The following is a 15,039-nucleotide window of genomic DNA, read 5'->3' on the forward strand; positions in this document are numbered from 1 at the left end:
GAGTATTCTCAATTTCTAATGTTAGAACATCATCAGTGAAGTCTTTCCAATTACATTTAGAGATGAGGTGAGTTTCTTTTTCCTCCAGCTTAACTGAGTTCTCATTGACATATGGGGTGAAATTCTTAAAAGTACTTCTGAGTAGTTTTAGGGGATTTTGAAACTAGGAGTTCACTGGCCAAAATCATCCAAATTGAAGGCTGATGATACTGTGCACTGTCTCGGGTGATTTCTAAGATGATCTATACAAGAGTAACTGTGAGTTGGAACAGGCCTAAGGCATCCAGGTATAGACAGGAAATACTAGGAATAATGGGAATGCCAAGGGGACAGTCTCTAAGACTGTGCTGACTATGACTAGCTAAAATGATACACAGCACTAAATGTTAAAGCTCAATGTCTGTTTTCTGACAGTTCATGAGAAACAGACAAAAACCTGACAACAGAATCGACCTTCATCACTGTAACAATAAAAAGCAAGTTACGTATCTGTTGTCTTTATACCCGTTCCAGGAGGCCTATCCTTGGATTTGTCCAGTGTCTCTGGGGTGACTGTGCCTCATGCTGACAACCCCGGATCCCTCTTCCAACCCAGCCTCAGCCTGTGGCCTGACTGACCTCCAGCCTCTCGCACCGCCTGTCAGTGAGGGGTCTCATGCTGAACCATCCCCACCTCCTAGCCCATCTGTCTCTGCTCACTTGTCTCCCACTTACCCAAGCCTCGAAGTCATTCTGTGTCTCTCACTGGACACTCATGGCCTCTTGCCACAAGGCCCTCTCCTGTCACCACAGCCTGCTCAGGCCGTCTCACCTCTGCCTTGAGAAGCCTCCTCGCTCTTCTCCGGGCTGCTCTTCTCAGCCTCTGCCTCTCCCTCCACTCACCCCTCCCACAGCTCCCAGACCCAACTTCCTTAACTAATGACACCTTCTTCCCCAAAAGGTCTCCCCTACCACTAACAGCCTACACACATTTAGATACTTGGGGTCTGGCCCCCACTTTCTTGCCCAGCCTTCTGTTTCTCACCTTCCTTCCCAAGCCACCTCAGCCCCAGCCATATTCACCTTCTCATGGCTGTGCCTCTCGCTGAGCCTCCACCTTTGCCCAGAATGCTCTCTCCTTGCACGTGTCCACCTGCAGACACACAGCGTGCTGTAGGCCCCACTTCACGTGTCACGATCTCCATGAGGGGTGTACACAGGCTTCTGTGCCTGGGTCCCCTCGGCAGCACATGCTGAGCACACAGCAATGTGGACTGCAACCAGGGACATGACTGCAGGTCTCTTCCATCAGACCCCCTGTGCTGCAGGACCTGTTTCCCAGCCATCTCTGAGCCCAAGCCCCTCAGAGGGCCCAACATGCAGCTGGAGCTCTGAGGTGGGCACAAGATGAACTTTATCACCAACAGCTGGTCGTGACCCTGCTCACGTCCCCCTGCTCCTCTTCCAACAGCAGCTTTCTGTCTTGGTGACAGAGCATCTTCACACCCTTGTAAAGCCCAGTTCTGCCGAGACTGAGACAACTCCCTGTTCTTCACTATGAGCATCACCCTTGATCTGCCCCGGTGTCCCCTGCCCTGAAGACAGGCTCCTGAGGGCGGGAGCTGCTGCTGCCACACTAAAGCCTTCCTACTGCACAAGATCGCTGTAAATCATTATGGTAAAGAGTTCGTGGAATTCTTAATGCACTATTATCCACAAAAGGCCACAATTTTACGTTTCCAATCTTCAGGAAAAACAAAGAGTCAGACCAGAAATTCTGCAACTTTTTCCATTTTTTTTTTTTTCATATTTTTTGTCAGTTTCCCTTAGCAGCAGCCCTGACAACACAAGAGCAACTTGTAGGCCAGGTGGGTTTTTCCTGGAAGATGGCCCTACCTGGAGTTTTGTCTAAAGAATAATCCTTCACTCAAGGCAACCCAATCCAGTGTTCTTGCCTGGAGAATCCCAGGGACGGGGGAGCCTGGTGGGCTGCCATCTATGGGGTCGCAAAGGGTCGGACACGACTGAGCGACTTAGCAGCAGCAGCAGCAGAACATTTACGAGAGATTTGTTGGTATAATTATCATTATTAAATGATATTACCTCTAAAATATTATAGGATAACAAAGGATACCTCCCAACTCTGTTTGTTTGTGGGTGTTAAGTCACTTCAGTCACGTCCAAGTCTGTGCAACCTATGGACTGAGGCCTGCCAGGCTTCTCTAGCCATGGGATTCTCCAGGCAAGAATGCTGGAGTGGGTTGCTGTGCCCTCCTCTAAGGGATCTTTCCAAGCCAGGGGCCAAACCTGAGTGTATTATGTCTCCTGCAACGGCAGATGAGTTCTTTACCACTAGTGCCACCTGGGAAGCTGACTGTAAGCAGATCACCTCCCTACTTAAGTATATCTTTCTTTTGGATTCCTAATGGTGTCTGTTTTGCCTTTTCATACTGTTCATGGGGTTCTTGAGGCAAGAATACTGGAGTGGTTTGCCATTCCCTTCAAACTATGTGCTGGAGAAGACACCTGAGAGTCCCTTGGACAGCAAGGAGATCAAACCAGTCAATCCTAAAGGAAATCAACCCCGAATATTCAATGGAAGGGCTGATGCTGAAGTCAAAGCTCTAATACTTTGGCCACGTGTTGCAAAGAGCCGATTCTTTGGATCTGGGAAAAGATGCTGGGAAAGATTCAGGGCAGGAAGAGAGGAGGTAACAGAGGATGAGATGGTTGGATGGATTCACTGACTCAAAGGACACGAGTTTGAGCAAACTCCAGGAGACAGTGAAGGACAGGGAAGCCTGGAGTGCTGAAGTCCATGGGATCAAAAAGTCTGACACAACTTAGCAACTCCATAACAATAGCGTCTAATTGAGAGTGTGCTTTTAAAAATAAATTTTGGAAAAAATAAATAAATTTTAGGACTTTATTTTTAAGTGAGGATATCCAAAGAACTGAAAGCAAGGATTTGAAGAGGTGTTTATGTTCACAGAAGCACTATTTCCAACAGCCAAAAGATGGAAGCTACCCAAGTGTCCATCGACAATGGATAAACAAAATGTGCTCTATACAGACCATGGAATATTATTCAGTCTTAAAGAGGAATGAAATTCCGACACTTGCAATAACATGAGCCTTGAGAACACTATGCTAAGTGAAGTGAGCCAGTCACCAAATGACAAATACTCCATGATCCCACCAGTGCCAGGTCTACAGCAGTCAAGTTCCAAGAGCCAAAGGGCAGAACACTGGATGCTAGGGGCTGGGGTGGGGATAGCAGTCAGTGGTTGATGGAAACAGAGCTTGAGGCTTTCAAGATGAAGCCAATTCTGGGGATGGAACTGCACAACAATGTGAATGTGTTAATACCATTCAACTGTACACTTTAAAATGGTTAAAACAAAAAAATATAAATAAGTAAAATGGTTAAAACATACTGTTTTCCCCGGCAGCATGACCATTTTTCATTACCACTAGCAGTGCACAGTGTTTCAAATTGTTATATATTTTCTACCACATTTTTTGAAAAAAGGGAGCAGCAGAATGTTTGAGAACCAGTTAAAGATTAAAAATTAGGTAACTGACTTAAATACCACAATACTAAGTGGTTCAGTTCAGTTCAGTCGTTCAGTCATGTCCGACTCTTTGCGACCCCATGAATTGCAGCACGCCAGGCCTCCCTGTCCATCACCAACTCCCAGAGTTCACTCAAACTCACTAGTGGTAACAAGTTCTTAATGACAACTGGAAAGCACTCTCATATTTTGCAAAGCACTAAAAAATACTTCCCAGACCCACCTGGACCCGTAAAACTTTTCTCAAATGACTTAAGAACCTGAGCAGATTCTCTTATCTTTACAAAGTCCACAGGGATACACAGAGATGAACAATGAGGTGACAGGACATGGCAGCTGCCCGACTGGCACCCGGGAAGCAGAAATGCCCGCCCAATCACTGCCCTGGGCAATCAGGAATCGACTCAAGCAGACAACTCAAGAGAGCCCACAGCATTATTATTCTCAGAATGTAACTGCTCAGGTAAAATATTACAACAGAACAGAACTTCCATTTCAGGTAGCAGCTGTGGAACTTTTAAAAAGCAAGCACAGATGCAGGTCATGTTCGGGACAAGTCCTGCCTGCTCTAATTCGCCCTGGTTCCAGGGCACCCTGACATTCTGCTCTGGAAGAGAGGTGCCCCAGTAATGTTCCTGGCTCCTCCAGCTCCACTCACAGACTGCACACAAACACTTTTGCTCCCAGTGGACTGTGAGGCCCAATCAACATGGGTACCACTCCCATCCTGGCTGAGGCACTCTCGCCCACATAGTCCTGGGGCGGCTGTAACATTTTGTGTTTGCAAGTCATCGGCATGCTTCCCCATTGATCCTGTCCCCTCAAGGTGACCAGCCATTCAGACAGATCGTGCAGAAGCAGGCACCACCGAGCAGTGCCAAAGCTACGGCGACCTGTGGAAGTGCAGGTGAAGTACTTGTCACCTAAGGTTTCCTCCATGTCCGCTGACAGCTGCTGGCCTATCATAATCATCCCCGAGAGTCTCCAGAAAAACTGTAGAGAACATGGTACTACAGACCCAGCAAGAGAGGGGAAAACTGCTGATTATACATCAGACTGAGGGGCTTCCCTGGTGGTCCAGTGGTTAAGAATCCACCTTGCAATGCAGGGAACACAGGTTCGATCCCTGGTCCTGGAAGATCCCAGATACCAAGGGGCAACTAAGCCTGTGTGCCACAACTACTGAGCCCATGCTCCAGAGCCCAGGAGGCACACCTACTGAAGCCTGCATGTGCTCCACAACAAGAGAAGCCAGCACAATGAAAAGCCCACACACTGCAACTAGAGAGCAGTCCCTGCTCACTGCAACTAGAGAAAGCCCACGTGAAGCAACAAAGACCCAGCACAGCCAAGAAAGGAAAAAAAAAAAAATCAGTAAAGGTTTTTTGCTTTTTTTTTTAATGTCAGGATGAATCCACAGAGACCCCAAATGATGAGCAAGTAGCCAGGCCCCCTCCCAAGCGCCAAGCTTGCAAAGGTAACCAAGCACTGGCAACTGGACTTTGGCAGGAACCACTCCAGTACAATGTTATGGGAAATTCAAGAAAAATGCCCACAAAGAAAAACCCCAGCAGATGGGGGTCCCCTCTTGTGTTGCCGCACAACTTAAAAGCGGACATCCTGCCAACACCTCCTCTCCCCACATTCACTTCGTTTCCAAAATGACTTTTCCAAGTTAACTGAACTTTACCTCACCTTTACGGAGATCAAAACCTTACTGAGAATCCCATCAAAGCCCTGGCCTTCTCTACAGTAACAGGCACAATTTCAAAGAATTCACATATTCCTGGGTCCCCTGGGGGTTAAAAAACTCAGTCCCAGTGGCTACCTCCTTCCATTTCCTTCCTGCTTTGAATCTGAGAAACATTGGGAGACCCACCTCCATCTGTAAGAATTACGTAACTCGAACAAATTTCAAGAATCCCTGAGGGCCCCTTCTGAAGGAGTGGCCTGCGCACCGTGCTGAGATTAAGGCTCAAAGGAGAGGCCAGCTCACAGGGACTAGGAGGTCCAGCCAGCAGACACACAGCACCCCCAGAGGATGTCTCCCAGATCACAGCGCCCACGCCTGGCACCTGCCCTCGCACACGCACCCATGTGACTCTGTGGGACCGCTGAGGCTCCATCTGCTCCAGCGGCATCTGCTGCCACAGACAGGTCCCCACAGTAGCCTAACCTTGGAGATCACATTCGCACATGAGCACTGTTCATCTGGGTGATAGCTGCGGGGGTGGGGGTGGGGGGGCGGGCAGGCAGCGGGGTGCAGACAGACAGGCACTGCCTCTACCCTGCAGGCTGCCGGAGCCGCCTCACCCACACACACAGACCAAGCCCACAAAGCCAAATCTTTGAGCTGCTGAGAAACCCATAAAAAGTAATGCTATTTCTAACCTCCTCCACCATGGAAAAATACACACGCCACTAAGCAACCCAGATTCTCTAAAAGATTTATTTTTATACTCTCCTCCACACCCCCCACCTTTACCTCCCCCAGAAAAATTTTAGGTGTAACATTTGCTAGCTTTTTAGCAGTTTGACACTGTGCTAGGCATCAACTGACGAAGTTGTTGTGTGTTTTGGTTTAACACGAAACATAAAGGTGTTTTTCTGAATGTCTACTTGATGAGAAAATAGTCTAGTCTAACAACACAAGGACAGCACCCAGTGCCCAGGCAGAGCAAATGCTCAATTTCCCAGGCCACAGGCAGAGATGGCCAAGGCAACAGGACTCTCCTCCCAGTTTCTAGAAGTGGTGTCTGCCTGCTGGCCTTCCCCTTTGCCTTGCTGGGTCTTCCTCTTTACCATAAAGCATCCCTGGTGCCCTTGCTGAACTCTAGTAGTTTTTCTCCATGCCACTCCTCACCTTCAAGTGGAAGAATGAGGGGAAAGCAGTGAGATGGGACTCAAGCCTGAGTCCCGAGTCCCCTGATGCTACACACATGGCTCGGCGGGGAGAGGGCAGGGAGGGAGGAAGGAAGAACACGGAAGGTGGGAGAGCCTGAATGAGACCTGGAGAACCCCGAAACTCTCACAAGCCAAGAGGGACCCTGGACCTAGTCTACCTAGGATCTGTCCTAGGACACCCGCCCCCGACTGGGAATCTTGGTGTCACCTCCCCTGATGACAACCTCAAAGGCCAGAGAGGCACCAAATGACCCCAACCTAATGGCCAAGACTGCCTGGGTTCTCATGGAGCCAGGATGTCTTGGTGCAGCTTCTGAATGACCCCAACCTAACTGTGAGGCAGAGTTTAAATCCTCCTTCAAGTTAGGGAACCCCCAGCATAAACCTTCCACAGTTTAATATGTTTTACTGGACACTGGCAAAAACACATCTGGAGAAAGTAAGCATTCCTTCAGACAGTGTGAACAGCAGAGACCTGTACTCGGAGGTGATGCTTCTCCCAACACTACTGATCTTCTCTGATGTAGCCTGAAAGTTTAAATGTAACACAAAGACAGAAGCTCAGGTCAGGCTGCATCACCCGTATCTACAGTCATGTTCTGACTGCTAGAGCACGTCCCCACTGCAACCACATGTCTCACACTGGAACTTCCACTTGGCTCCCTGGTCCTCATCATCCACTTCACATACTTTAGGGACCTTGAAGGAAACCAAAATAAGAAGTGGGACGTCCCCGTCTGAACCTTTCTTCTCAGTGCTGAAAGCTGACCATGTCTACGTCTCATGAAGAGGACAGGAGAAGGTACAAGAAACTGCAATTCATGACCTGTTCACCCCCATCCCAGCAGCTCTGTGCTCAGCCAGGGCTCCAGCACTTCACCCTCCTGGCTCCAGAAAGACACCTCATGGAACTCTTCAGCACACCTCTTACTCCTGAAATTGGATGGGAAGATCCACCTCCGCTCTCTTTCTCTGACCCAGACAGCCACGGTCCTTGGGTAAAAGCTAGCATTTGGATGAAAAACAATAGCTGACATTTCATCAAGCTCTGACTATGCACTGAATGCTAAATTAAGAATCTTCACAGTAATTCCACAAAACAATTATTATCCTACATAAAGATGAGAAGACCTTAGCCCCAGAAGGGGTTAGGGTTTCCTAAAGGTGGGGGGTGCGGAGGAGAGTATAAAAAATAAAGTGAGTGAAAGCAGCAAGCACAGAATTTGGGCCAAAGGTCGTGTTTCCAGCTATACCTTATAGACGTGATATGGCAAAGAGGCACCTGTGTTCAGATTTATCAAGGAGGTCTAAAATTTAAAACACGTTTAATAACAACCCAGACATAGGGACTCGACCTGATTTTAAAACCAAGTCCAAAAAATTGCACTGTACAGTAAAACAAGCACATTTTGTAGTTAATGAAAAGCCCAGACCTCCCTGGGCTGTCCCAGCCCAGCAGATAGAGCACTGTGGTAATGCCACCAGTCCTTTCCATCAGCATGCAGGAATGTGTCCCAGCCCAGCTGCGAGCTTCAAGGGACAGAATTTTACAAGTGACAGATCAAGAATAAACTCCAGGACAGTCAGCTGTGAGAACCTTAGAGATAAAAGCTCTTACAACACCTCAGAATCCAAGTATGTGCCTAGAAATGACCTGCACTGCACCGACCTGCTGCCACACTGCACCAGGCAACATGCGGTCCTGCAGATGGGAATTTGCTCTTAACTCCTGTCGTAGTCAGAAGGAGCCATACAGCTTTACTTTTAATTAAAATCCATATACAGTAATGTAGTCAAGAAAAAGTTTTCCATTACCAATTCTGAAAGTTGCTTAAAATAGCTGACAGAATGACGTAACTCCATATATGGGAGAAAACTGGGTACTTATGTAGTTTGCAAGAATTATTTCTACTTCTGTCAAAATTCTGTAAATCAATCACAGAATCACACTCCGTAGGGAGTTAGTCCAGTGGTGTGTTTGGTTACCCAGCAAAATTCTACTTAAAAACTGTTCCAGGTTTTGGTGGGTGAAGTCAAAGAGGTCTACATCTGAGATGACAATGAGAAACCACACCGTGCCCACACTCTCTAGGGCTCTGCTGAAAACGAGCTACAACGTTCCACCTCAAGCTGGTGGTCAGTGTGCCAAATTGTAGAAGAAAAACAGTGTACCTCAGCAACACTCCCCATGTCAGGGAAGGTAAGGGATTTGCCAACATCACACTGCCTGGCAGGTAATGAGAACTTCGAGAACAAGAAGTACTCCATCGGTCACTGACCAGCCACAAGGCCCTCGGCCTGGTGCCCCTATGGAAGCGTACCCCGCCCTGGGAGACTACCAAATGGGCTCCATGTTTGCAGATCCCTGATGGTGAAATCCACTCAGCAAAGAACTACATAGGAACTGCAAGCCACACTGACTCAGAGTGTCTGTTAAGTACAGGATGCTTCTGAGCACCTTCAGGAAGCTTCCAACTTGTGAAAAATCCATGCAAATCCAAGGGTCTGTGTGCCTCAGTAAGGAAGCACATTAAATCCTTCCTGATTCTCCAACTGCTTCATCTATTTCCAACAACCACCATGAATAAGAAGGCTTGCATTAGCTCTTGAGAGACTCTCCATCAATCATTCCATCTAACAAAAGGCTCACTGAACTACTCCAAGCTAGCAGACACCACTTCCAGTCCTAGAGGAAAAAACAAGTGGGAGGGAGGGAGATTCTTGCCCTTATAAAGCTTACATTCTAGCAAGGAATATGGCATAAACAATGAGTCATGCCTGGCACATAAAATTTAGGGGGAAAAGAATCTTGTTTTATAGAACTTTTTTACTTTCCTAAAGAGTCTCATATCTTCATTTGAAGTTCTCCACAGCTTGAGAACTAGGGAGAAGACGAATCATTAAAATACTTAAGAGTTGATGAAACAGAGGCACACAAAGGTGAAGAGGCAGACCGAGGCAGGTAGGCTTCTCCTGGCACCACAGTCCCCTCTTCCAGGCACCTTCACTGACTGTCCCCCACGGGGGTTGGCTCTGAATTGAGCTTTGGGTCTGAGGAGGTCCAGAGGTGATCAAAACACATGTGTCATCTAAGCTCCTACTTCCAGATACACCAAGGTCAGGCCACTCATACCCCGCCCTTAAGAAGTAACACAGGAACAAACACAGCAGATTAGGAGGTCAACATCCCCTTACAGTACAGATCACGCCAACACAGAGAAAGGAAAACCTGCCCACTGGCTGCTACAGTAGCCGTTTTGAGTGCACTACCCGCCAGGTGCTGTAGAAAGCATGGTGGCTCCTCACGTCCCACGGCAACCCCAGTATTATTTCCATTTTACAAAGTTGGAAACCAAGCAAAACAAAGAATTTAGAATGAGAAAGAAAGAATCCCACTTCTCACCAATCTTAAATGTGCTTAAACATCTGGGTATTAAATGCTCAGGCAGAGCAATAAAGACAAATTGAATAGCAAGATTATTATTTTTCTTCAGATATTCTAGTAAATCTAGAAATATTTTGTATACATTAACAACCCACCGTGAATAATATTTGGTAATACCTGGGTATTAAACAAAAAAGAAAAAGTCCCATTTAATCTGATACCATGCAACTTTCCTTCAATCCCAGTTACACTGGAAAGATATTAATAGTTTTTGCACCTTGGAGTTGGGACCACATTCTTGAGAGGGACACCATCTCATAACAGTCAGTGGTGTGACAAGCTCTGCTTCACAAACATTATCAAAGAGAAGAGTCTCAAGCTGTACTCACCTTTTTAAGCCTAAGGTATATGAAAACTGATGTCAGTTCCTGAAAACGGTCCAATGAGGAGAGAGCACTTTGATGTTACCAACGTGGAGCTTGAACTGCTGAAAGGAAAAATAAAGAATCTCAGTGAATCATTTCTTGGCTTCCCTTAGTGAACCATCCCCTTCCCCAAATTCCAAAAAATACTAGAAAGGACTTCCTTGGTGGTCCAGTGGTTAAGCAGCCACGAGCTCAATCTCTGGTCGGGGAACTAAGATCCCACATGTTGCAGAGCAACTAAGCCTGTACAATGCAACTACTGAGCTCCCATACTCTGGAGCCCGCCTGCCACAGCTAGAGTCTACACACTGCAACCAAGATCCCACGTGCCGCACCTGAAACTCAAGGCAGTCGAATAAATTTTTTTTAAAAGATGCCCATTTAGGGGCTTCCCTGGTGACTAACTGGTAAAGAATCAGCCTGCCAATGCAGGGGACATGGGTTCAATCCCTGACCCAGGAAGATCCCACATACCATGGACCAACTAAGCCCATGCACCCGCCACAACTATTGAGCCCGTGCTCTAAAGCCTGGGAGCCACAACTACTGGCCCGCATGCCACAACTACTGAAGCCCGTGCGCCCTAGAGCCCGTGATCCACAACAAGAGAAACCCCCCTGGATGAGAAGCCCGCACAATGCAACTAGAGAACAGCCCCTGCTCGCTGAAACTAGACAAAAGCCTGCACAGCAACAAAGACCCAGCTCAGCTAGAAGTAAATGAAAAAAAATTTTTTTAAATACTAGAGGACTGTCACAATAAAAGGCACAAACACCAAAATGAATAAAACAAGCATCAAATAATAGAGAGAAGGAAGAGAGAAGCCCCCAGCACACAATCTGGGGTACATGGCATGAACTGGGGATAAACTCCCCCAAACAGCTCTTCAGCAGCCACAGGGCCATCAGGTTCTCAGTCTCCAATCAAAGGACACAGACTTGTTTCTTCAAAGTCACAGGCCTTTTCTTCAATGATGGGTCGCAAACATATATACTGGACAACGTCTTTATTGGACTAGGTTTTAACTACAGAGATCCTAAATATGGCTGTAGTTTATGAACCCAGAGTGTCTGTCAACCACATGGATCACTGATCCTTAATTGTAAAGGAAACAGACCGCACCTTTTTCCTCCACTGAAACACGTCTAATTTTGTGGAAGCAACAATGACCTATGCTTAGACCTCGCTGAAGTGCTCACTTCCAAGATTTGTGTCTTCAAGGCTGTCTTCACCTATGCCCTCCACACTGCTGGCAGGACAGACTCCCGACTGTCTAGTTCCAGTTCACACGATCTGTCACCAGCATCCTCCTCCCAGTTTGATGAGCACACTGTCCTTCACATCACTCCAGGTCACATCAGGTGACCACCTAATGCCTGACAAAGCAGTTCCAGGTCAACTCAGTCAGCTCTGTCTCAAATGGCACAGGCACCTCTCAGCACCCAGCCTGCCAACGTGTGGGATTACATTCCTGTCCAAGGGTGAATAAGCCACCATCTGTCTAGCTTGTGTGCCGCAGCAGGAGACCTGCCCCCTGAAGCATGTTCCTGCCATATGTCACTCCTGAGTGATCAGTCAAGACTAAGACATTCAAATAAAAAATGACTGTATCCAGCCAAAGGACCCTGTGAGATTCCTGTGGACATTCACCCTGAACACACAAGCCAAATACCCCTCTATTTTTATGTAACTCCTTCCTACCAATACTGTGAACCTACACTCTCTCCTGCCTTCTACTCACTGAGAGAAGAAAACAACCCACTTCTGACTTTGATGATGGTTTTATTCCTCAACTGAGACTGCTCCTGTCAGTCTTCCTGGGATTCAAATGCTGATTTCCTGGGAACAGAAGTCAGTGGAATAACCAGAAATGTATGTGGTGGATAGAATTCTAAGGTGACTGCCAGTGGGGTCACACCTTTGCATAATTCCCTCCTCATAAGTGTTGGCAGAATCCGTGACTTGCTTGTGTCAGAACATGACAAAAGCAATGAGATGTCATTCCCTTGATCTGGTTTCACTATTTAAGACTCCATGTCAGCCTACTATTAATAGAAAGTGAGGGACTCCCTTTGCAGCTCTCAAGAAATGCGCAATCATCTCTGAAGGGCCTGTGAGGGGCCACACAGCAAGGAACCACAGGGGCCTCTAGGCACTGAGGACGGTCACCAGCTGACAATCAGCAAAGAAACAGGGACATCAGATCCACAGCTGCAAGGACCTACAGCTACAATTTAACCTGCTCACTTAAATGAGCTTAGAAGTGGATTCTTGCCCCACTCACGCCTCCAGAAGAGAACACAGCTGGGCTGAAGCTTGTTGGCAACCTCAGATCCTGAGTAGAAAACCAGCTAAGACATTCCCAGACTCCCAACCAGTGGAAATCATGAAATAACATGCGGGTGTCAGTTTAAGTTATTAAGTTTACAGTCATTTGTTTTGTAGCAACAGTAAATATATTTACTAATTAAACATAGGAGTTTATAATATATGCATATGTTAAATGCACATACAACTACCAAATCAAAACAGCTCTCCATACCTGACTCATCTGTCCATAAGCAAAAACTCATTTCTCCTATTTGAGTATGAGCTTTTTGCGGGCAAGAATGCAAATCATCATCACCCTGGTATCATCATGCTTGTGAAGAATATGTGGCACATGGGAGGCCTTAAACATTTTTTTAAAATACAGTTAAGTCCCCTACATAAAAACCTTCAAGTTGTGAACTTTCAAAGATGCAAACACGCGTTCCAGCAATGTCAGGTGTGAAACTGCAGGTTGCCCTCCATCTCCCATTGCCACTGATCCTTCAGCTCTACCATCTCCCACCTCCTCCAACCAGTAACTTTTGTTGCCCTTTCACTCGATGCCAGCCTCTGTATGCTAGCTATTGTATTGTACTACTGTACTCTTCAAGGTACTGTACTGTAAGATTAAAAATGTTTTGTTTTTGTGCTAGTTTTTTGTACATTACTTGTGTGAAAAGTACTGTAAACCTATTACAGTACAGTTCTATATAGCTAATTGGTGGGTACCTAAGCTAACTTCACTGCACTTACAAACAAACGGGACTTATGAGTATGCTCTCAGAATGAAACTCATTTTTATATAAGGGAAGATGATGCTGTGAAAGTGCTGCAATCAATATGCCAGCAAATTTGGAAAACTCAGCAGTGGCCACAGGACTGGAAAAGGTCAGTTTTCATTCCAATCCCAAAGAAAGGCAATGTCAAAGAATGCTCAAACTACCGCACAATTGCACTCATCCCCAAGTAAGATGGTAGGCGTTGCAAGAGGGCATCAGAAGGCAGACACACTGAAACCATACTCACACACTAGTAAAGTAATGCTCAAAATTTTCCAAGCCAGGCTTTAGCAATACGTGAACCGTGAACTTCCAGATGTTCAAGCTGGTTTTAGAAAAGGCAGAGGAACCAGAGATCAAATTGCCAACATCCGCTGGATCATCGAAAAAGCAAGAGAGTTCCAGAAAAACATCTATTTCTGCTTTATTGACTATGCCAAAGCCTTTGACTGTGTGGATCACAATAAACTGTGGAAAATTCTGAAAGAGATGGGAATACCAGACCACCTGACCTGCCTCTTGAGAAACCTATATGCAGGTCAGGAAGCAACAGTTAGAACTAGACATGGAACAGACTGGTTCCAAATAGGAAAAGGAGTATGTCAAGGGTGTATATTATTACCCTGCTTATTTAACTTATATGCAGAGTACATCATGAGAAATGCTGGGCTGGAAGAAGCTGGAATCAAGATTGCCGGGAGAAGTATCAATAACCTCAGATATGCAGATGACACCACCCTTATGGCAGAAAGTGAAGAGGAACTCAAAAGCCTCTTGATGAAAGTGAAAGAGGAGAGTGAAAAAGTTGGCTTAAAGCTCAACATTCAGAAAACGAAGATCATGGCATCTGGTCCCATCACTTCATGGGAAATAGATGGGGAAACAGTAGAAACAATGTTAGACTTTATTTTTGGGGGCTCCAAAATCACGGCAGATGGTGATTGCAGCCACGAAATTAAAAGACGCTTACTCCTTGGAAGGAAAGTTATGACCAACCTAGATAGCGTATTCAAAAGCAGAGACATTACTTTGCCAACAAAGGTCCATCTAGTCAAGGCTATGGTCTTTCCAGTGGTCACGTATAGATGTGAGAGTTGGACTGTGAAGAAAGCTGAGCGCCGAAGAATTGATGCTTTTGAACTGTGGTGTTGGAGAAGACTCTTGAGAGTCCCTTGGACTGCAAGGAGCTCCAACCAGTCCCTTCTAAAGGAGATGAGTCCTGGGTGTTCTTTGAAAGGAATGATGCTAAAGCTGAAACTCCAATATTTTGGCCACCTCATGCGAAGAGTTGACTCATTGGAAAAGACTCTGATGCTAGGAGGGATTGGAGGCAGGAGGAGAAGGGGACGACAGAGGATGAGATGGCTGGATGGCATCACCAACTCGAAGGACATGAGTTTTGGTGAACTCCGGGAGTTGGTGATGGACAGGGAAGCCTGGCATGCTGCGATTCATAGGGTTGCAAAGAGTCGGACACGACTGAGCGACTGAACTGAACTGAAAGCCAAATTAAAAGGGTTATGATTTGTCAATCTCCGGTTACTACAATAAGGCCAAAGCAATAGAGTTTGTGCAATCCTTCAAAGCAGAACTCAGAGCCTCAAAATTAATTTCAAAATAGGTGGAAGACACTGAGCATCATGTCTTATCTCCAAACCATGAGTAGACAGTTTTTTGGGGAC

At 46.4% G+C, this 15,039-nt stretch overlaps 1 protein-coding gene across 9 annotated transcripts in view; it reads right to left on the minus strand.

The window, feature by feature from the left end:
* The window catches only part of LDLRAD4 (low density lipoprotein receptor class A domain containing 4), a 158,698-nt gene that overhangs the window by 112,704 nt on the left and 30,955 nt on the right, over nucleotides 1-15,039 (minus strand). For 7 of the 9 annotated variants that reach the window (XM_025273574.3, XM_025273576.3, XM_025273577.3 and 4 more), the window contains exon 2: nucleotides 10,233-10,330. The gene's annotated coding sequence lies outside the window, so the exon portion shown is untranslated. The remainder of the gene's footprint in view (nucleotides 1-10,232; nucleotides 10,331-15,039) is intronic. The other 2 variants (XM_044934505.2, XM_044934503.2) reach the window with 1 other exon arrangement.

The sequence above is a fragment of the Bubalus bubalis genome, chromosome 22 (genome assembly GCF_019923935.1).
Source record: "Bubalus bubalis isolate 160015118507 breed Murrah chromosome 22, NDDB_SH_1, whole genome shotgun sequence".
Taxonomy (NCBI): Eukaryota; Metazoa; Chordata; class Mammalia; order Artiodactyla; family Bovidae; genus Bubalus; species Bubalus bubalis.